A 22,500-nucleotide genomic window follows, 5' to 3' on the forward strand; every position below is an offset into this window, starting at 1 on the left:
GGAGGGCTATAGTCTGTCGTACAGACCCTGAAGTATATATATCCAAGAAAGCCCATACAAGTCTAGAAAATGTGGCAAGTCTAGATTTCCGTAGCTTCAGTTTGAAAATGAAGAAAGTCTCAGGGCTCCATTTCATTATATAGTTGGGTTTTTTTCACTATTAACGTAAAATATGTTCATTTCAGAGACTAGCTGTTAGTGTAGGAGGGCTAGGCAGATGGAAAATAATGTGGTTCAGGGACTATGAGACAGACTAGGGTATTTCTATTAATATTACAGTTCCTCTTCAGTTTTGTATCTCTTTCTTCTGTTCTTTATGCACTGAAAGATTACTAAAGCAGAGAGTCCAGATATCTAAATCTTGGCCAATTTGAGTAGCTAGATGTTTGTTCCAATGTGTGTGACATTTTAAATAGCTCTGTCACTAAAAATACCCCAGGAGAATGCTTGCAGATACAAATACTACCATTATGTGTATTTGTGGAATGAGACTGATAAGAAAAGGATCCCTGGCTCCAAAACTTCCCCGAGACAATAGCCAGGCCTGTTGGATGTACTCTATGACAGAATGAACCTGATAGGTTTATTTCAACAGTTTAGGTTATCAACTCTGTTTTGAGAGTTTGGATCCTGTGTGTGAACCTTTGTGGGCATGTTTACAAAAAACACGTGTCAATGTCCAGGCCTAATGAAAGTGTCTGCAGGAGTTGGTGTCGTTCTGACACAGGATTGCCTTCACGTTTAAAGGATGTTGTGGAGGAGGTCTGGTGATGTTTTGGCAGAGAGATCCTGCCTGCAATGGGATTATTGAGGAGATTTATGGACCCCTGAGGTTGAATGGGCTACCCAATAAGCTTGTGAAGGTGTAAAGAATTGAATCTGATACTCCAGGGAAAACATTTGTCTGGGAATTAGTGGGAAGGCTGTCATATATACCATGGTCATGTCTCTGCAACTTTTCTCAAGCACTAGTTTAACATTTTTGTCTACTGAAAATGACACTGAAAGTTCATGCAAGTGCATTCCATTTTTGGTGTTCCCTGCTGTGATATTGGTGAAATATTGCTGAAAATTGATATAAGACCATACAAACTCACTCAGACTGATCCCTGTTCCTTGACATTTGTAACAAAGTTCAAGGCCATGTCGAAGATTTTGTTGCATTTAAGAAGTGTTTGGACTTCATGCATAAAATAATTAATAGTTGTTGATTAGAAGTGATGTTGTTGTGAACATTTACTTTGGATTGTTTAAGACGACCAAGTATGATCAATATTTTATCCCCAAATTGACCCAAGAATGATCTTCCTTCACAGAATGTATTGATCTATGTGCCATGGAAACCAGGGTTATTTTGTGCCTTTGTGGAAAATCTCCTTGTTAAACACCATTAAAGTCAGCTGCTTGGATGTATTTTTAAGCTGGGTTCCAGTGCAATGAACAACAGCAGTATTTCATTAGTAATGAGTCTATGTTAAGGGGCAGTATGGTAGCCTAATGGTTTAAGCATTATCTCATCATGTCGAAGAGTTGGGTTCAATTCCCCATATAGGTACGATGTGTGAAACCCACTTCTGGTGTCACCCACCATGATATTGCTGGATTATTGCCTGAAGTGGTTTAAAACCATACTCATTCACATGCTCACTCACTCACTCACTCATTATGGTAAGGTGGAGCTGGTCATAACAAGTTGCTAAAGTGTTAACCGGTGAAGATCTAGGTTAGACTTGATCTTCAGCTACAAATGCAGTGGAGTAGCCTTGTGGTTAAACATGTTCATGTGTCATGCAGAACACCTGGGTTCATTTTCCCATATGGATACAGTGTGTGAAACCCACTTCTGGTGTCCCCCCTGCCATGATATCGCTGGGGTATTCTAGAAGCAGCACAAAGCCAAACTCACTCACTATGTTAAGGTATGGAACTTAAGGTCAGGTTGCTTTGTACCATATGACACTTTGGTTGTCAGAATCTGAAATTTTGATGACATTGACATTATGTCATGGAATTGAACTTATGTAAAATCTGCATTGGTCAGGGGGTCAAAAATATTTTGAAAAGTGACTTAAAAAAAGTAACTTGTCGTGACTAATTTTCCACTTGTCATGATTTTATGACACAATATGATAATGTCAGAGAATGAAAGTTCTACTATATTATTATTACAAAATTTAATAGCTTCATATGAGCAGATATGAAATGAAAGCCATGTTTATTTCCAGTTTGAAACCAAAAGTGGAAATGATCTAGTAGTCCAAAATGGCTTGTCCCGGGCATCAGGTGATGGGAAACCAAACAACATTCACTCACTAGTTTGACGGTTTCCAAGCATCTGGTTTTGCAGAATTGCTTCCCTTATCTGTCCCAGGATGCTAATGTATATTAGATCATCCTGAGTGATGTTGTTTTGTCACCAACAAAATGTTTGGTAAAGTAGGACAAATTCTCAATTCAGAGATGTCAACCTCTACTTTATCATTGTCACTATGAATTTTAGCATCAAATTATGATAATACAATTGCACGAGAAAGTCTATGAAATTTGAAGAAAATTCTTTAAAATTTGGATATGTTAGAAAAAACATATATGTTCACCAAATAAATATATTTTTGCCAAAAAGATATGACAAGAGAAATGTAATGCGGATAATTTGGAAATCTGTAAAATTCTTGATTAGTGTTATATTGTCTTGTTCAGAATCAATAATGATTTTAAGAATTCATGTGACTACTAATTTTATATCAAACTACTAATTTTGATCCTTGAAAGTACTATTTGCAACACTTAGGGGTTGGCATCTCTGTCAGTTTCCTCTCTTTGGTCAAGTTTTGCTTTATGGATAATAATTAGGAATTTATTTTTTTTTCTGTCAAGAATGTTCAGTTCAAAGATGAGAGGTTGGTCTATGGGCATTGCTCAATCATGAGTTGTAAGTCACAAGTTGTGAGTCATTTGATGAGTTCAAGAGCTAGGACCTTTATCGGACAAAGACAACCTCAAACACCAACCTTCAATCCAATCCAACCTTCTCACAAGGCCTAATTGTTTAGCCAGCATATACCAGGTACCTCTTTAACCCATCCAAGCAGCTGGTCAGATGAGATCAATTTTTACACCTACAAAAATATTTATCCTTTTGACCTGTTATTTGTATCTGTTTGTTGTAGAAATTGTTTCAGTGTTCTTGGATGGATGATATTTTTATTTTAAGTCTAAACAAATAGCCTGTGTAGGTCTGTTGTAGAGTATACCGGATGTGTTGATAATGTGATAGGGGCTGACAGTGCAGACTGGGGTTATCTCATAAAACACTTGTCCTTCCACCCTGACTTACTCCATGGGATCGTTTCATTTTCTTTTGCAGTCTTCATGCTGGTATTTTCTGTATAAATAATTCATGTTTGTGAAAAAATACTTCAGTGTATTGAATTTATCTCATATGTTGGAAGACAGGTGCAAATGGGAGTTTAAACCGTTCCATGAATGAAGTTTTTATGTTGGACAATCATACACATGTGTTGATTTTCTTTTGCTCTTTTTATTGTAGTTTGTAGAGGCCAGTTATCTCGCACAGGTTATTAAATATGTACACACATGTATGGCTATTTGCACTCATGGTTTCATTGTAAACATTTTATTGAAGAAAAAACATTTAGTGTTTAGTTTGTCCCATGTTTTTTTTTTTCAACCATGGGCAGGTTCACAGGTCTCACAGAGAGCGACTTAATTTTTTTTGAGTTGGTTTACAGACTTACCATCATTGAACCCAGAAACAAAATCTGAAAGGCCAGGGGCTCCTTTCACGAAGCAACCTTTACTTAGGTTAATGTTAACTCCCGTTCTTGAACGTTGCATGAAGGTGTTTCCTTAGTGACTTACGATTGCCTAAGTGCTTTGTGAAAGGAGACCCAGGTTTTTATACAAGGGAATGCAAGCCCCATGTGCAGTTTTTGTAACAAATCGTTGATATTATTTTCATGAGCCTAATTATCCAAATACAACTTAAATATGATTTCAAAACAATCCTGACAATACCTTTCTATACCTATTTTCCAGTCTACCAACCACTTGGTTTAATGTCAAAATCCAAACCTCCATCACTCACACCTAAAAATTTGACAGAACACGTGTTACATGTGACGTATAAAAATATTGCAAAAAAATAAAAAAGAAGGATGGTATGTGTTTTTACGATGTTATTATCATGGTATTGATTAAGAGCTTTATTGTAAACATAAAACAAGTGATGGTTGTTCTGTACTGTGTTTTTTACTCAATTTCTTACAAGAGAATATTCTCGTGCTGGGATTTTTTGAGAAAATGTTAATTCATTCGCAGTCAGATTGTACTTAAATGAATCAAGAGACTTAGTGGGGATACGTGTCACTTGGAGGTGCCACGGCCATCAGGATCTTCATTTACAAGTCTCAGTGATCTTATTTCACAAGGAAATCCTCTGTGAAGTTGATGCAGGACCAGAAATAATGGACACGCTGTACTTTCATTCAGCGGATAAGTCTTGATAAGTAGTGCTTGATCATGATATTGAGGTTTGACAAAGGAATTTTTTGTGAATCTGTTCCATCCTTCGAATTTCATGAGAGTCAGTAGTTTGTCATACAGACACTGAAACAAAGATATCCAAGAAAGGCCATGCAAGTCTAGATTTCCACAGTTTCTTGAAGAAGGTCTCAGGGCTTGTTGTCATTACAATTTTTTTTTCATCATGAGCTGTTTTGTTTCTCTAGAATATGTTCATTAAAACGACTAGTCATCAGCAACTCAAGCCAAGACTACTGACTCGTGCTGGTTAAGTACAAAGCCAGAGATTCTAGTCCTCACCGACAATTATATCTGGGGGCTGTTAGACTTCAAGTTCTTAAAATCAGACCTGTATTGACAGAAGATGTAAGCAGTATCCCTTTATTGACCTGTTCAACCAGGTGTAGTGACAAACTTGAAGGCTGAATGAGTGTGAGAGTTTTTACACAGCTTTTAGCAATATTCCATCGATGTCAGTGCTTGGGACATCAGAAATGGGTTTCATACATTGTACCCATGTGGGGAATCAAACTCAGTCTTGGTGTGATGGAAGAACACTTTATCCACAAGCCTACCACACCACCCTAAAAGAATAATGAAGTAAAGTTTTAGATAAAAATGAATCGTTAAGGCTGCTATGAAATCAGACAATTGTCATGAAATCCCTTTTAAGAAAAATGATAAATACTGTTGATTTTATTCTACAAAGAATCTCCTTTGCCATTATACCTAAAGGATTTAGAGTTTCGCTTTATGAGGTTATATGGGAACATTGGGAGGGAAGGCTTTTCTCACAAGGGACGTACTTTGTAATTACTAGTACAGTGAAATCTCATTTCTGTAAACCATATTCATCTGAAACCCATCTTCCCATACAGTTGTTAAGAACATATGTATATGATTTCTTGGAATCTTGTTACCTTGGCAATTTGACGCTGAAGAGTAATGACAGGATAAGCAATATTTGAGTGTGTGAAATTGGATTGTCACTGCCAGATACATAAAGGAAGTAGTAGTTTAAACAGCTAGAAAGGGTCTTTAGATTTGATGTGAAGGATATCACTTAAGTTATTAACTTTTAATAACCAGCTGTATGCATCTAAATGCATCTAATAACCGAAAATGGTTATCTGTCAAGAAGTACTGAGTTTAGTTTTTCACTGCTTTAAGCAATATTCCAGCAATATCAGGAAAAGGGACACCAGAAATGTGCTTTCACCACAAGACCACTCCACTGCCCCTGTCAACAAGCACCTGCTGGACTGGGACCAGAATCTGTTTAGGTGTGATATAGTCAAGGCCAGTCAAGGGAATATGGTTGAGCAGTAGTCCAGCAACATCATGACAGGGGAGCATAAGACTGGACTTCACGCATTGTGCCCATATAGGGAATTGAACCCGGGTCCTTGGCGTTACAGGCAAATGTTGTAACAGTCAAAATAAACTCAAATCTAATTTGAAACTTAGGCTATCTATCTGCCATTGCCGCATGTAGAATGCAATGTCACAGAAGAAAATTGACATCATACCTTTGTTCATGACATCACATGAACTCCCTCGATATTTTTGCCCTTGTAGGTGATAAATTTGACTCTGTCATATTTTACCTGTCATTCTGACTGAAGATGAAAGTAAAAGACAAACAGTATGATGATGAAACTATTCCTGCCATGGGAGACTTTTACTCAGTAGGTGAAAGCTGTCTGCTCCAGTTGGATGCAGGCAGACATGTGGACCTTGGTAGAGATTATGTTGAAACATGATTGGCAGCTCACCATATTAGCAGACCTGCATAGTTTAAATCAGAACTTTTCAGCCAGGCCTGTCAGACAGTCTAAAATATTACTGGCTTAGGGGTCATTACATGGCAGTTATTGTGAATGTTTTGAATCTGATTTCCCATCAGAATGAGATAATGTGTGAGGTTACCAATCTTCCCGATTCTTGTCTATGTCTTTGATCTCACTCCATGATCCCATCTGTGTTTATCAGATTTTACAAATATCAGTATCTAATGACTGTCTAATATGGTATTTTTGTCATGACATTTTCTCACAATGATGTAGTGTTATTTTTCAAAAATTGTTTCCTGTAGACCTGCTGGGCATTTCATTGAATCTCCCATCACAGTTTCTGCTTGATTGTCTACAGTTATCCCCCTTTGTAAATGCCAGACTGAAACTAATTAAGTGCAGTACATGTTATATGTCAGGGTTAATATAGAACAGTACTGAAAGTCAAAGCTCACCAATTTCTTTGTGGTATTGGGACAAGCCCAGTTATGAGCAATTAATTGGTCAGTTGTAGAGGTCAGAGGTCACATCATCCAATTCGAGATAAAAACCCAGACAGATATATTGACAGAATTTGATCCAGATTTGTCAGTAGATGTTTTTTTCTAACCTTTGCTTGTTCAATTAATCATTCCATATTCAATAAAGCCAGGTGGAGTCTGATACTATCAGCATTACAAAGGTTGTTTATAAAATGTACTATGTTGAGTTGTCGAGTTGGTTCAAATTAAGTGAATGTCAAAGTATTCTAACAAATATATGATTTTGGTGGAGTTCAGATACTACTGCCTTTGAACCAAAAGAAGCCAAGAGCTTAGAAGATTCAGAATGTTAGACTTGGGTTCAGATTGAATTTCCCTCAAAATAGCTTTTCTTTGACATGTTCGGAGTACTGTAAATCAGTGATGAGGGGCACAGGTGATGCAGCTGTCTGGACCACAGCAAATAACTGTGCAGAGTTGCATCCCTTAGGCTGGGAGGTTTCTAAACAAACTGGCAGATTTTCTTCCCATAAATGTAGGCTTGATGGTTTTCCTTTGCTCTATACAGCCTTGGGGAAAAGCTACGCCCAATTGGTAATCAAGGAATTTGATTAAAGTCATTTGGAAACACTTTGAAAGATTTTATGATGTATGTCAATCAAATAGTGTTTGATTACCCACACTGCATCATTTTGAATCTTTGGTGATTGATCCACTGGCTGTCATCAGGAAAAAAGGTGGTAAATCTGTTTACCAAGTCTGGCGTAGGGTATTGAGGGATGAGGCATCGGGTGATGAGCTATGAGAGTATATGTGATCAACATGGGGCAGTGGGGTTGCCTAGTGGTTAAATTTCAAATACCTGGGTTTGATTCCTCACATGAGTACAATGTGTAAAGCACCTTTTGATGGTGAAAAATAATCCCATTCAAATGCGAAAAGGAGCTCTTGTGAGGTATGAGATTCACCTGAGGAAATCTGGACTTGCTTCATTGAGGACTTTAGCATTGCAAAGAGGCTGGGCAGAAGGGGAAATAATGTGGCTCAGGGACTGTGAGACAGAGAAGTTAAACTGAGCCATGGTGTTGTCTTGGGCTATCGATAGGGAGTCAGTATTAGTCTGAACTAGACAAACGGACACATTCCCACATGCTGTTAATCCCAGTTTCACCTCACCTCAGTTTGACACTTGGCATTGATATCATCTTACATACCCTAGACCAGACTATAGAGCAGAGTGCCCCTTTAAACAGCAATTGCCCTTAGGGGAACACATGAGTGAACTGATCCAATGGGCTTTCTGCAACATTGTGTAGTTTTGATATACATCAAGCTCGTATGCTGTCTTGGTGATGGACATGGTTGGAGCAACAGTGAAGATATTTCATCTGTTACCTGCATGTGGGGGCCAAACATGTGTTTTTGCATCTATTTGGCTGAGGGTTGTTGTCTGCTTGTTAGCATGCTCTTGTTTGTGTTTTGACTGAGTGGATGTTGTATTTTACCCGAGTCAGCAATATTTAAGATTGAGATGTTAATGACATCAAATCAGGAGATGGCAAAGTGGTTGTAGATAGGATGAATCATTGCCTATGATGATGGGTGAGTGAAGGATTGAGTTTGGTTCTAACACTCTGTACAGTATTTGATTTATATCACAGCTTTTCAGTTTGTTTGACTGAAGTCATGGACATTTTTGTGAAAACCGTGAGCCTGGTGCTGACAAGACTAGAAACACTCCGGGAAAATATAAGGTTTCCAAATTTCGGTGTGCCCAAGGGATGCAACTCTGAGCTACGAATTGTGTGACATTCACTTAATGCATTGGCCACCAAGGTTGCATGGGTCAGTAGGACACACAGTCTGCCAGGACCTTGTTCCACAAAGTACTCGTAGTCTGTAACGTTTGTGAGGTAAGCTCATCTTTGGGTTATAATAAATTCGAACAGGGCCCAGATCATGACTACCTAGTACACATTGGCCATTACATGAGATCCTGAAATTCTTAAGTGGGAAGCATGTGCTGCTGATAGACAATGGCATGCTTTCCCTTTTCAAGAATACCTGGTGTCATCACTGATTGTCAGTGATCTGTACATATACTTTCCACAGCTATTTGACCTTTTCATCTTAATGGAATGTGTTTTGGTAGATGAACAGGATTTTTTGCTGATAAATATTTATGATTTGTTTGAGGGTTAATGACCACTCATCAGTGTTCCAGCTATGTGATAGTGGTGTGTAAACATTTGAGTCTGAACCAGATGATCTAGTGATTGACATCATGAGCATCAATCCACACCATTTCCATGTGCAAAACAAATATGCTGTAAGCAGTGCTGATTCTTTTGCTTCTGACAGTTTCAAGTGCATGTGTTTATGGGTAAAAGAGTAGTGATTCTTGGTGTCTCTTGTCATAATGGGCCCTGTTTCACAAAACTCTCGTAAGCTTACGATCTCGTAAGTTTTCTCGTAGCATTGTACCTCTTATACTGTAACATAGGAGGTGCAAATACTACAAGATAAGTTAAGAGATCTTAGGCTTACAAGTGTTATGTGAAACAGGCCCTGGTGCTGTTCATCACAAACACATTCAAAGGCAACTCAGATCAATGTCTGGGTGAGTTTTGTTTTATACCATCTTTAGCAATGTTCCCGCGACAATATGACGGGGCCACCAGAAAAGGTCTTCACTCATCGTACTCGTGAAGCAAGTCAAATGAACATGGTACAAACAAAATAGGGAATGACATCAGAGGTTATTCTTATCACTGATGTATTCACAGTGAAATGAATAATAAATCAACCAATTCAAAAATTGACAGATAGTGTTATTGTTGTGTAACAAATTGCAAGTATATGTTTATTTAATACTGAAATACGATTGGAAACTATGAAATTAGGCTTTGAAACTATATCTTCAGGCAGAACAAATTGATATCAGTTTCAAATAAGAACTGTCCTTTATAATTTTTAAATATTTCCTTACATGTCTGGTTTATCTCTCACTTTTTGTGACTCACGTTCATCTTGGCAATAAAACTGAGGATCTGTACAAATTAAATCAAATTCATATCTAGACTTGTTTATCAGCTTAATAAATTTGCATTAAAGGGTACAGGGATATATGATCATACGTAACAAAATGTTTTGTTTGAGATATTTTGAAAGGAAATTGTTCGTGCAGCATATAAAGATTGTTTATGAATTCAGTGTATTTTCATTTTCAAAGTTTTGGGGTAAGTCAAGTGGTTGGCAAGCACCTCTGTTGTCTAAGACATTGCCAGTTATGCCCCTTGGTGACACCAGAATCTCATGATGACTTGTTTGAATCTTGGCTAGCCCCTTCTGTGTACTTGATGGAGGGTTTTTAAAAAGTGGTAAGCATCCAAGACCTGCATCTCTTCAAGATTTCATTCTGCTCTAAGTTGACACACTGTGATATGAATAGACTACTGCTCAAAGCCACTTTAAAAACACCTCTATCTCTCAAGTCATAGATGTTCAGACTGTTGTCATGTATCTTTAAACCAACATGAAATATAGGTTAAATCTAATATTCTTTGTACTTTGACAGCAAGATCAATAAAATTGTTCTGGTTGGCACAACGAATGAAAATCAGATAAATGAAGACAAATTTATTTTGTCTAGTTTATTCCTCAAAAAAACTGTCTAGTTTATTCCTCAAAAAAACTAAACCGGTTGAGAAACAGTTAAACAATTATTAATCCACACAACCACAAGGAAACATTGGAATGCACTTAAAATTTGATTGCTATACAATAAATTCTTCAGATCTCAGCAAAATAAGACTTCCCAAATCAAAATTAAGTTACGAGATGTTTGGGCTCTCCTGTTGACCCTCAGCAAGTCATGAATGGAAGGTTTCAGTGACAGTTCCTTGTAGCGGTAGATATTGTAGCAGTGGAGTAACAGGCACACAGCTGACTAGGCAAGCTGCTTCCTTGGTGGAGGAAGTGCCCTTCGTTGACCAGGTAAGATACAAGTGTGCAACAGGCTCTGTGGAGTGGGATCGAGACTGACAGCTCCTAGATGTGCATCATTTCTAATGTGTAAAAAAATGTTATTGGAAGGCCTGTTTACTTTCTTGGTTATGTATATTGTTTTCTTGATGTTCCTTGCATTGGTAGGAAACGTGGTTCTTGTTGTTTTGTTGGTTTTTTTTAAATGATTGTAAAATGTTTTTATTCATGGAATAGTTTGTAGGTGTGTTTGTTATGGTATCAATAATTTTGTGATCTTCTGTTAAATTCATACAACTCTGAAGAATTTAAATGCACATTTTGTTTACAAGTTAGTCTTGCCCAACAGATTTTTTTTGGTGTTTTTTTTTGGTTTTTTTGTGACGTGGAATTATGGAACTGTCATGACTCTTCAGGTGGGGTTGTATCATTTATCATGTATCAGTTGTATCATTTTTGTTGTTCTTGTGGTGAGGCATTTTTTGGTGTGTTAGTGTGGATGTGAGAGAGAGACACAAAGAGAAAGAAAGACTGCGACAAGTAGCAATGGTGAGATTTTACTCTCACATATGAAACTGCTGTCTGTCAGAGTTATAACAGGTCCTCATGGTACTTACACATCTACTTCATATAACAAGACATTAGTATATGCATGCTTCAGTAACAGGAAGCCATGAGCATGTCAAGGGCAGGAATATGTCCACAGAAAATGATTTAACGGATCAGATGGTGAGGCTTTGTGACATATTTGAATATTTGACTGCATGTTCTGAAACCCAGTATCATGGTATTGTGCTCATGGTATCTATCACTGAATTGTCAAGGCGCAGTTAGCAGCAGTTTGCCCTTATGGCTGGTTTGTGGCTTAGTGTGTCATTTAATGAAAAGGAATATATAAGCATTGTAAACACTGTAGAGGAAGGAAGTCTGAAATGTGTGTTGATGATTGTTCAGTTGTTTAACAGGAAGCTTATTGGTGTATGCATAGATCTCTGTATACTATTCGAAAGAAGTTAAGGACTTACCATTTCATTCATATTTCTAGTAGATCTGTCAAGACAGTGAGTGAGATTACTTTTATACTGTTTTTAGGTATGTTCCAGCAATATTAGTGGAGACACCTGAAATGGGCCTCACACGTATCCATGTGAAGAATCAAACCCGGGTCTTCGGCATGATGAGCGAACACTCTAACCTCTAGGCTACCCCACTGCCCCCTGTCATGACAGATTTAATGTTATATTACAGTACAGATTCTGGTGATCCTTAACTTATTTAAAGTAGTATATGTAGCACATGGTCTTTATCTTGTTGCCGTCAAATAGGTTATTGCTGTATAAAAGGAGGTATTTCGGGTTCTACCAGCATGGACAAGATGACTCCTCCATCGACATGCTTTTAACAAGTACGCTTCATAATAGAGGTGTAATAGGCTGGTCAGGATAATGTTAGGTTTTGAAGTAATAGCATCATTGCTGTTGTCAAAACTCGTTACATGGGATATGCTATTTTTCTTAATCAAGGGTACAGCCTACTAATCATGGATGTAACAAGTGTTGTTTTAATGTTTTAATGGATCTGCGTTTTGGCATTACTGCCTTTTGGGAGGATAACCGTGGATGATATATGTGGGAAAACCATCAACTGTCTCTCAGTTCTTCCAGCAATTGTTGCTTCTTCAAAGTAAATGTTGGAAATTTAACTTGTATAAAATTTGAGTTTTTTCCTAATTTTTGGCATACTGTTTGTTTATGTGAGGTACATCGAAGCAAATACAAGATGTCTGCACTGATACAAAGTGATGTTCTCATGCAGGAATCAGTGATGGTTTGTTGTGGATGACAGGCAATAGCGGCATGACTGTATTTATTTCTAGTGTAAGATGGGGAAATAATGGCATGACTGTATTTATGTATAGTGTAAGACTGGGAAATAGCGGCATGACTATTTATTTATAGTGTAAGATGGGGAAATAGCAAGATGACTGTATTTATTTATAGTGTAAGACGGGGAGGTCTAAGTCTAGTGGTTAAGGCTCGTCACACCAAAGGCCCGATTGGAATGAAAGGACAGACTTAAATGAAAGGACAGACTTGAATAAACACACCACTGGACCTTATTTCACTTCATTCCATCTTGTGTCATCAAACTTTATCTCACTTTCACTTCACCCTCACTTTCACTTCACCTCACCTCATTTTCACATCACTTTCTCCTTACCTCACCCCAGTGTCATTATCTCTTCCATCTCACTTTCATCTCACCATATTTTACCTCACCTAACTGTACTTTCACCTCCCCCGACATCACTTTCATCTCACCATATTTTACCTCACCTAACTGTACTTTCACCTCCCCCGACATCACTTTCATCTCACCATATTTTACCACACGTAACTTTACTTTCACCTCCCTTGACATCACTTTCATCTCATCTGGCATCTTTTTCACATCATGTTCACCTTATCTGACATCACTTTCACCGCCCCTGACATCACTTTCATCACACCTGGCATCTTTTTCACATCATGTGCACCTTATCTAACATCACTTTCACCCAATCTAGCATCAATTTCATCTCACCCAACATTGTTTTCACATCACCCCATTTCACAACGTTTACATATATTTCACATCACTCACATCTAACCTAACCTCACTTTTATCTCTCAAGACCTCACTTTTGCCTTGCCTCGCCTCGCCTCACTTTCATCTCACCTCACCCTCACTTTCACCTCTCAATACTTACGTCTAATCTCACTTTCATCTAACGTAACCTCACTCTCACTACACCACATCAGTGAGTTTTCTCCTTTCAGTGTCACTGTAACATAAACGAAGGTTGTGGAAAATGGCCTCAACCCTCTTGTCACTCCCACCCAAGAACAATTTAAAATATTCACAAATCTTTCCCAAACAACGGAACACCCTTGAAGCACTTTGACAATCTGTATGATTAATTCTTTAATTTCATCATTTTATCAAGTTGTAGTTGGTTCCAAGAAGGAGATATCCATATTGAAGACACATGTATGACACATTGCACTGATCAACATGTGTACATTCTGCATGCAAGGGATACAGTGTTGGGTGGTAGGATTTAATAATCATAAGACAGCCAGGTGTGGGCATGTAAGTAGGTCTGATAAGCATATCCGTATCTGTTCGATCTGGAAACTCAAGCAAACTAGCATTGCAGGCATTCTTAGGATGTTCCAGATGTACAGGTGATTTGTGTTGGTTGGGGATATTTTGTTTTCAAACTTAAAACAAATTCTCAAAGGTAATGACTTTTTGCAAATGAACTCCATTCGTAAGGTTGTTTATTCAGTGATATATCACATTGGACATTTATATTTGGCAGTCAGTGTTGTTTGGTGTTGTTTCCTTCTTTAGAGTTTTCTCCCTTTGGTGTGCCAGAATCTTGTGTTTATCATGGTTTAAATCATTGTTTTCAGGTTTGTCAACACCATACCCATGCCTGCTAGTATCACTAAATGGTAGACATCTGCGGCCTTTAACATATGTTATATTTGGGACTATACTTTCTTAGGAAAGTACAGGTTCTTGCAGCTTTGTCAGGTTGAGTCCCATCTGTGGTGGCTGAGCAGGTTAGGTGGCTGCCTTTGTTTGGTTGCAATTAGGTGCCCGACTCTGAAGGTGTGGGTTCAAATCCTGGATGAGACTCAACCCAACTAAAGTACAAGTATCTGTACTTTACAAAGAAAGTGTAACCCCAAATATAACATGTTGCCTTTTTGAATGGCCTTGTGTAATTGAAGATCTGCCAATAGTATCAGGCTTCTTTGCAACACATAACTTAATTACTGTTGAGAACTGCATTAATGAACTTGACTTGCACACTCAGCTCCCTGGGACAGTGGGTAGAATGTCCCAGGCACAATATTGATGGTCATAAGAATGAGAAAGTAACTTTAGTTTTAGATCAATTTTTGCAACATTCCAGCAATGTGACAGTGGGGGACACCAGAAATGACATCAGACATTGTAATTCATGTGGGGAATTGAACCTAGATCTCTGCCTGGCAAGTAGATACTTTAACCAGTAGCCCACCTCACCACAGATCTTAACAGGTAGGGGCGGTGGGGTAGCCTAGTGGTTAAAGCGTTCGCTCGTCACGACGAAGACCCAGGTTCGATTCCCCACATGGGTACAATGTGTGAGGCCCATTTTCTGGTGTCCCCCGCCATGATATCGCTGGAATATTGCTAAAAGCGGCATAAAACCAAACTCACTCACTCACTCACTCTTAACAGGTTACTGAACTGTTAACTGTTAAGATCTGGGTTAGAATTGATCTTCAGTAACATGCTCATCGTAAGAGTTGATTTACAGGATCGGGTCAAACATGCCAAATTGGTCCATGTGTGACATTGCATCTCATGTGAATTGATTAACGTTCATGATGTCAATCACTGCATCATCTAGTCGAGATATGACACAGACTGGCTTATGTATAATTGGAATAACGCTTACTGTGCATTTATACCCTGACACTAAATAAGAAACGCTCACTTGCTCCCTCATTTAGTCACACAGATATGATATAGACTGCACTGATTAAACTGAAAAATAGCTGAATGCAGAGTTAGGAAACATTCACTCACTTACTCTAATTTGGCTAAGAGCCCACGCTGAATCACTCAATACTGCAGTCTCTCTCACTGGAGGTAGGATCAAGAACGGACAAGCAGTGAAGACATCTGGGTGCTCCAGAGACAGGATGATCACCTAATGATGAACATAGTAGATTTGAGCCAAGTTGTTCAAACCACTGTCAAGTATTGTATAACATGAAATGGAATTATTTACATGCCGCTGAAGTCAAAGACAAAGAGAGTGTATCAGTGTGTCCGTTTGGATGACTTCATTATGTCTAAAGCACGGGCAAATCAATTACACAAAATAAAAAAAGCTTGGGAACATCTGGTAACAGTCAAAGGAGGGAATTCAGGAATTGCTGATATTAATAAATGTACATACAACATACACCCAATACAATACATATGTGATATGTGGGTGTGACAATATGCTCTCCTAGTTTACAAGCAGTTTTTATACACATGTTTTCAGTTGCATAGAAAATATTATTTGATAACAGGGGCATCAGAATCAAACTGATCAGAAGATCATTTCTGTATCTCACTACCCCTATGATCTAGGGACCCAATCAATCACGAGATCTTCATGCTAGGAAACTAATATTATGTCCGTTGTTTAATGCAGCACTCAGCAATATACATCTGTATACATTGACAATCGATAAATAACTGAGTCTGGATGAGACAATCCAATGATCAACATCATGAACATCGATCTATGCATTTAGGATACATGACATTTGTCAAGTCAGCAAGTCAAACCACATGACACCATTAGTTGCTTCATATGACCAGAATTGACAAAGATCAAATCTAACAAGGATCTTCACAGGCCAACTGATGTAGAGTATTGGAAATCGCAGTATCTGATTTTACAAACTTTGTGACAACACACTCAAATGCCTAATGTGGTTCATGTTCCTCCAACCCGTGAAGGTCCGGGGTAAAATAGGCCTTCAACAACCCATGCTTGTCATAAAAGGTGACTATGCTTGTCATGATTAATGGGATTGGATGGTCAGGCTCCCTGACTTGGTTGACACACGTCATTGGTTCCCAATTGTGCGGATTGATGCTCATACTGTTAATCACTGAATTGTCTGGTCCAGACTGGATTATTTACAGACTGCCGCCATATAGCTGGAGTGCTGCTTAAAACTAAACTCACTCACCCATGTTCATCCAAATCTGTCCTAAGTTGCTAAAAATGAAAATATAAATTAATGTCAGAAATGTTTATTATTTTTGTTGTTTGGATGAAAAGAAAACAGAAAATGAAGAAATATTGCGGAGAATATCAAGTCAAAGTTGTGTCTTGTAATGGCCGACTTTATAGGCTTTATCATGCCTGAAATTAATTGATAAACTCTGTGACATGTAAAATCCCATCCAGAAAAATACTTTTCATTCAACATTCAGTGAATCAGGTAGTTGAATAATCTTTGACTCATTAAATCTCTACGTTTTTACCCGTTAAGCCTTCCTTGATCACTTCAGACAACGAAATCAAGAAATAATTACTAAATATACCATTCAATATTTGGTAAGTACCACCCGTGAAAGAGGATTGTTTGGTCCTAAGCAGATTTTGTGTAATATTGCTAAAGAGGGGGGAAAAATAGTACAGTATATTTTGAAAAGGATAGGTGTTCACAATTAACTAGAGCAGGAACATTCAACATTTAAGAATGTTTTTTTCTGTATTGTTGAGAAAGGGTTTTCAAGATTGAGTGTCTATATTTTTAGATTAACAACAGTTCAGTGAAAACAGATACCTAGTTTAATGAGAAGCATTAAGTGTAATTATTGAATGAGCGAATCATCCAGGGCTGCTCCAGTATCTACCTGGCAGCTGTACCTGTGTGTTGACGAGGAATGCCTCTTCTATCAGCAGCATTGTACAGTGGAAAGGGCTGATAGAAACATGCTTCCTGCCTTTGTGAATGGCAGTGAGCTCTGTGTGGCCATGTAGGTATGTTGGGTTATTGCACACCGACTGATGGTGCTTGTTTCCTGGTTCCATGAATGTCGGAGGAACAGAGTTATGCTGAGTGCATGTCCAGGTATGTGGGATTCTTTGTGACTTAGGAGAACATGTTTGTCCATCTCTGCAGAGGTCATTTAGTAGCTTTAGAGTTCAGAGTTAAGTATTAGTATATTTTTCTAAAATCATTTCGTATGGTTGAATGATGGATCCTATGACATTTAACAATCATACTGTAAAGATACTGGATCATGTTGGACCATAGTGGTCCAGTGTTCATGTTAGAATGTATGTTGAACACTTTAAGGAGTAGAGGGGCGTTGTGGTAGCCTAGTGGTTAAAGTGTTCACTCATCAAGCTGAAGACATGGGTTCATTTCCCCACATGGGTACAATGTGTGAAGCACATTTCTAGTGTACCCCAGCATGATATTGCTGGAATATTGCAAAAAGCAGTGTAAAATCATACTTACTCGCTAAAGGAGTAGAGACTTGATCCAAATAGACCAAATCAGAACTTGAATATTCATGAAAACATCTATATTTGGAGGGTCTTCATTGTTGGTCGCAATAAATGTATGTACCTTATGTTTAAGAACATGGTCAATAGCAAAGTTTTCCAGTTATAAACCATCAGTGGTTGTAATTTAATGTAGATGTATTGTATGTTACTTCCACCCATTTGTGGTGGTAAAACTGGTTATTGCTTGATAGATTAAAAAGATGAAATGTGATGGCCTACAACTTGTATGACCAGCCTGTTGTGTCAGTGTCTGGGTGCATATATCAGCTGTTGTCTCACAGTCTGGGACTGATGTACTTGCAATGTGACACATGGCCAGGCTTCATAACAGGTCTGTAGTGGTGTGTATTGGTAACATTGTAATATAGTAGAGTACAGGCAAGTATTGGTCACATTGTAATATAGTAGAGTACGGACAAGTATATCTTTTTGTCATATGCAATGACATTGACTAGTGGTATGCTCGCAAAATGGAACATTCCCTATTTTTTAATGGTATATAATGGATTACAAGCATGTATCAGTCATATTGTACATAAGTGGAATAGATGTATATTCAATGGTCATATTGTAGTATAGTGGAGTACATTCATTTATTGGTCACTCTGTAATATAGTGGAGTATAGCCATTTATTGGTCACATTGTAACAATGAAGTGTATGATATTTTTATCCACCTTGTAACAGTCAAGTATATGCCTCTATTGGCCACATGTAATAGTCAAATATAGCCCAGATTGGCCACATGTAACAGGCAAGTATAGCCCAGATCATCCACATGTATTAGTCAAGTATATGCCTATTTACACCTGTGTCCAGAGATCACAGCAGTCTGTTGATGCCTGAGGCTAGGCAATATCACCCTTCACCCGTCTCAGTACACCACTGATGCAACACAAGAATGATTAGGGACTGTAACTTGGAATGTCAGTATTCAATTGCAACTGATCTATGTTCACCGCAGCCATAAAATACCCTTTTACAATGAAGAAAAATTGTTATACTGACAAATGGGGAGGAACCTTTGTTTTTATGAAATCCTGTCTTTTCTCAAATCCTGTCATTGATGTTTTACATGATGTAGAAAACATTTGAGGCAGTTATTTTATATTTCATATGAAAAACTATGATGGAATGACTTATAAGTACCTGCGGGAGATCTACTAAAAGGGTAATATATCACCTAGAATATTGGCATCCTTGCTTCAGGAACCTGACGGAATTCTGGGTTAGAAGTGGTCTTAAGCAACAGATGCTATGTGATTAGAGGTGATTAAAATGACTGAATAGGAACCAAGTGCAAACTGGTTATAATAATAATCATAATGTAATTGTTTCTTTCCTTCACTCAACTCATGAAGGTCGCGGGGTAGAATAGGCCTTCAGCAAACCATGCTTGCCATAAAAGGCTACTATGTTTGTCGTAAGAGGCGACTAATGGGATCGGGTGGTCAGGCTTGCTGACTTGGTTGACACATGTCATCGGTTCCCAAATGCGCAGATCGATGCTCATGTTGTTGGTCATTGGATTGTTTGGTCGAGATTTGATTGTTTACAGACTGCCGCCATATAGCTGGAATATTGCTGAGTGCGGCGTAAAACTAACCTCACTCACTCTTTCCTTCACTCACTTTTTCCTTCACTCACTCACCCAATCACTCACTCCAAACATATCTGAGATCTCTACATTTGTAATGTGTCAACATTGTTTCAGAGATCATACTGGAAAAAAGCATGTTCTCCCACATCCATTCTGCTAAATCAAATTAAAGTCAAAGACATAAAGAATTCAATCATTCTCTATCAGTTGCTCTGGCCTGAAATAAACTGGAAAACGAAAGTGATTTGTTCTTCAATCAATCGTTCCAGAGCCAATAAAGGTGTACAACATTCAATCTCTTCTCCTGATTTATGTGTAGACCTTGTCTATTGTCAGAAAAACAACCGAAAGTATACCTCACGTGCACCATGCTGTTACAAATGGCTTTCATATAAATGAAGAAGCGCTGGTTCCTGACATAGAGCCATTATTTGTTGATGAAGCGTTGAAGCTGTGTGTTGTACTACACTGGAGGAATTGAGACTGATATTGGTTGTATGTGGTCAGTCAATTTACTACAGCTGTACACTACAAACATATAAATTCACATGATATTTCACAAAGTTTTCAATAAATCAGCTCAGTGCAAGAAGTATTTTAGAAAATTCTCTGCCATGCCATTGATTAATACAAGAATTATGTTGTCATGATAGCTAGGCCTACCTCGTGAAAGGAACTATTGTCATTTCTAACTTCTTTGAGTGACACATAATAGTTGGTGTGATGAACATCGATGAGAGTTGTATGGATATACAGCTTCTTTAACATAATATAATGTTTTGGTATTAGCTACGCTTGCTTGATAACAATGTTAGCAGCCATACCGAAACATTGCTCACAGCATATGAAAGAAGGATACCTATCCATGAAGCTTTCACCATTGTGTACTGCCATTGTTGTTCTGATGTGAACAGATTCAGATGAAAACCTGGAGTTCGAGTGTATTCAGTTAGGCTCAGACGAACACTTAGGCCATGAATACATAAGATTTTGATAGTTACAGTTAAACTCATTTGGACTGAAAAAGTGACCCAGTGAACCTGTGTAAATCGAGACAACTTTACAATGATGACCACAATTTATGTGAATTATGGAGACAGTCCATGGCCTTACGTTTTTCCAGTTTGTGTTCGTTAATCTAAGACTAGAATGTAACTGAAGATTTACCAACACAGCTACTTTGTTGATGTTTATCTTCCAGTGGTTTGAGAATCATCAGCTAATTGATACTGAGAGTGTGTCTGAAAACATTTGACCATGTCAACAATGGATGGTTTGGCAAGTTAATTCTCTGTGATGGATAACAGGTAGCCTAGCCTTCTCTTTGACACCAGGTACAGATGATGCATACCTCATCAGCCAGGAACATGTGGAAAACCTGCAGGCACAGCTGTTCCTGCCTCTCTGGATATCCTTGGTTCAGCGGGTAGTGTTGCCCCTGGCTGGGGAAGTGATGGTTCGATCCCCAACTACACTACCAAGTAACAGTACATAATAGCGGTTGGCTATAAATCTGTATTATCCAATCTCTTGATACCTTGATTCTAGCAGACAGAGTCTGGCCAGGGAGGTGAAGGTCATTGTTTGATGCATAGCCCTATCATACCAGAGATGTATTTATGAAACTGTTCATAATAATGGTAAAGTATGAATGTGTTACCAATCCAAATTCACCCAGATGTGAAACATATTTTGTGTACCTATAACCAGTCTCATCAGAGGTCAATAGTGTACTACTATTGTACCACAGTAAAGTTTAATATGGATATTTCCTTGATCGACTAGATAATTTCACTCTACCCAGGCATCAGGCAATGGTATTTTCAACCCCTGATATTTCATGTTTTAAACACTATTATGCTATTTCTTCATGCCTTTAGTCAAGTAGGTAGAGGATCTTCCCTGATAGGGAAGATTATTGTTCACTTCCAGATGCATCATACTAACAATATGATCTTTGATGTATAATAACAAGCTAGCTGTTTTTATATCATCCTATTTCATTGATGCCTGTGTGAGTTTTAGTTCATTCAAGTTTGTGCTAGTCACTTGATAGTGCTGCTTGGGCCAGTTAATAATACACTCACTTGTGCCCGAAGGTTCAAAACTGTTACAAACTGATTAGTGGGTTGCAGGTGTTCTTGCCATCTAAGGAATTGGAATTTGATCTGAACAGTAATGTCCCTTGGTTGTGTCAGGAGCCTATGATGTTGGTTCAAATGCAGAATTGGCCATGTGAGTTTGATCAAAGTGGTTAACATCTAAGATCTGCATAACTTTCAAATTACATGAATTGGTCGAGTCGACCTTGGTAGAGTGAGGGGGTTGGTTTTGGTTGGGGTTAAAATGGATTCCATCTGTGCAAATTTGTTTTTTCCAAAGCAGAACTTTAACAACGTTCACTATTTCTTCACCAAACTTGGGACATAGAGAGATCTGGTGGCCTACTGGTGCCTGTTGGTTGTTCTGGATTTCTGACACGAAATATTTTTTGCGTTCCCATGGCTAGTTTGATTGGTGCCTTTTCATATTTTTGGATAAACTTCAATAACCATTTATTGCATTTCCATGGCAAGAAAATTTGGCTACAACTAAAATTGGTGGTAGTGTTCTTTTCCAGAGTTATCGTCGATGTGACATATTTACTCACTCGCTCGCGCACTTTAATTGAAGTTCACTATTTCTTCACCAAACTTTGTACAAAGGTACAGACATGTTCCTGAAGAGTATTTTGCCACTGTGTGGGAGACATTGATGACTTTGTCTTCTTGTTTGATTCCACATGTCAGCACCATGATGGTGTGGGGAGGAAACAGACCTGGTATTGAGAGATGCGGTGGAAAGATCCAGAGACTTCACCTGATCCCCTTACTCTGATGGATCACAGGGACACAGCCTTTAGATTGAGTTGTACAAAAACTCACACATCCGTCTTCACCTATTCATCACCCTTGATAATGAAAGACAT

The 22,500-nt window shown here is 38.2% G+C and overlaps 1 long non-coding RNA gene across 1 annotated transcript in view; it reads left to right on the plus strand.

Annotated features, from left to right (window-relative positions):
- LOC137298018 (uncharacterized) overlaps positions 1-22,500 on the plus strand; it is an 86,905-nt gene that overhangs the window by 42,399 nt on the left and 22,006 nt on the right. The gene's annotated exons all lie outside the window — the stretch shown is intronic.

Source organism: Haliotis asinina, chromosome 10, assembly GCF_037392515.1.
Source record: "Haliotis asinina isolate JCU_RB_2024 chromosome 10, JCU_Hal_asi_v2, whole genome shotgun sequence".
Lineage (NCBI taxonomy): Eukaryota > Metazoa > Mollusca > Gastropoda > Lepetellida > Haliotidae > Haliotis > Haliotis asinina.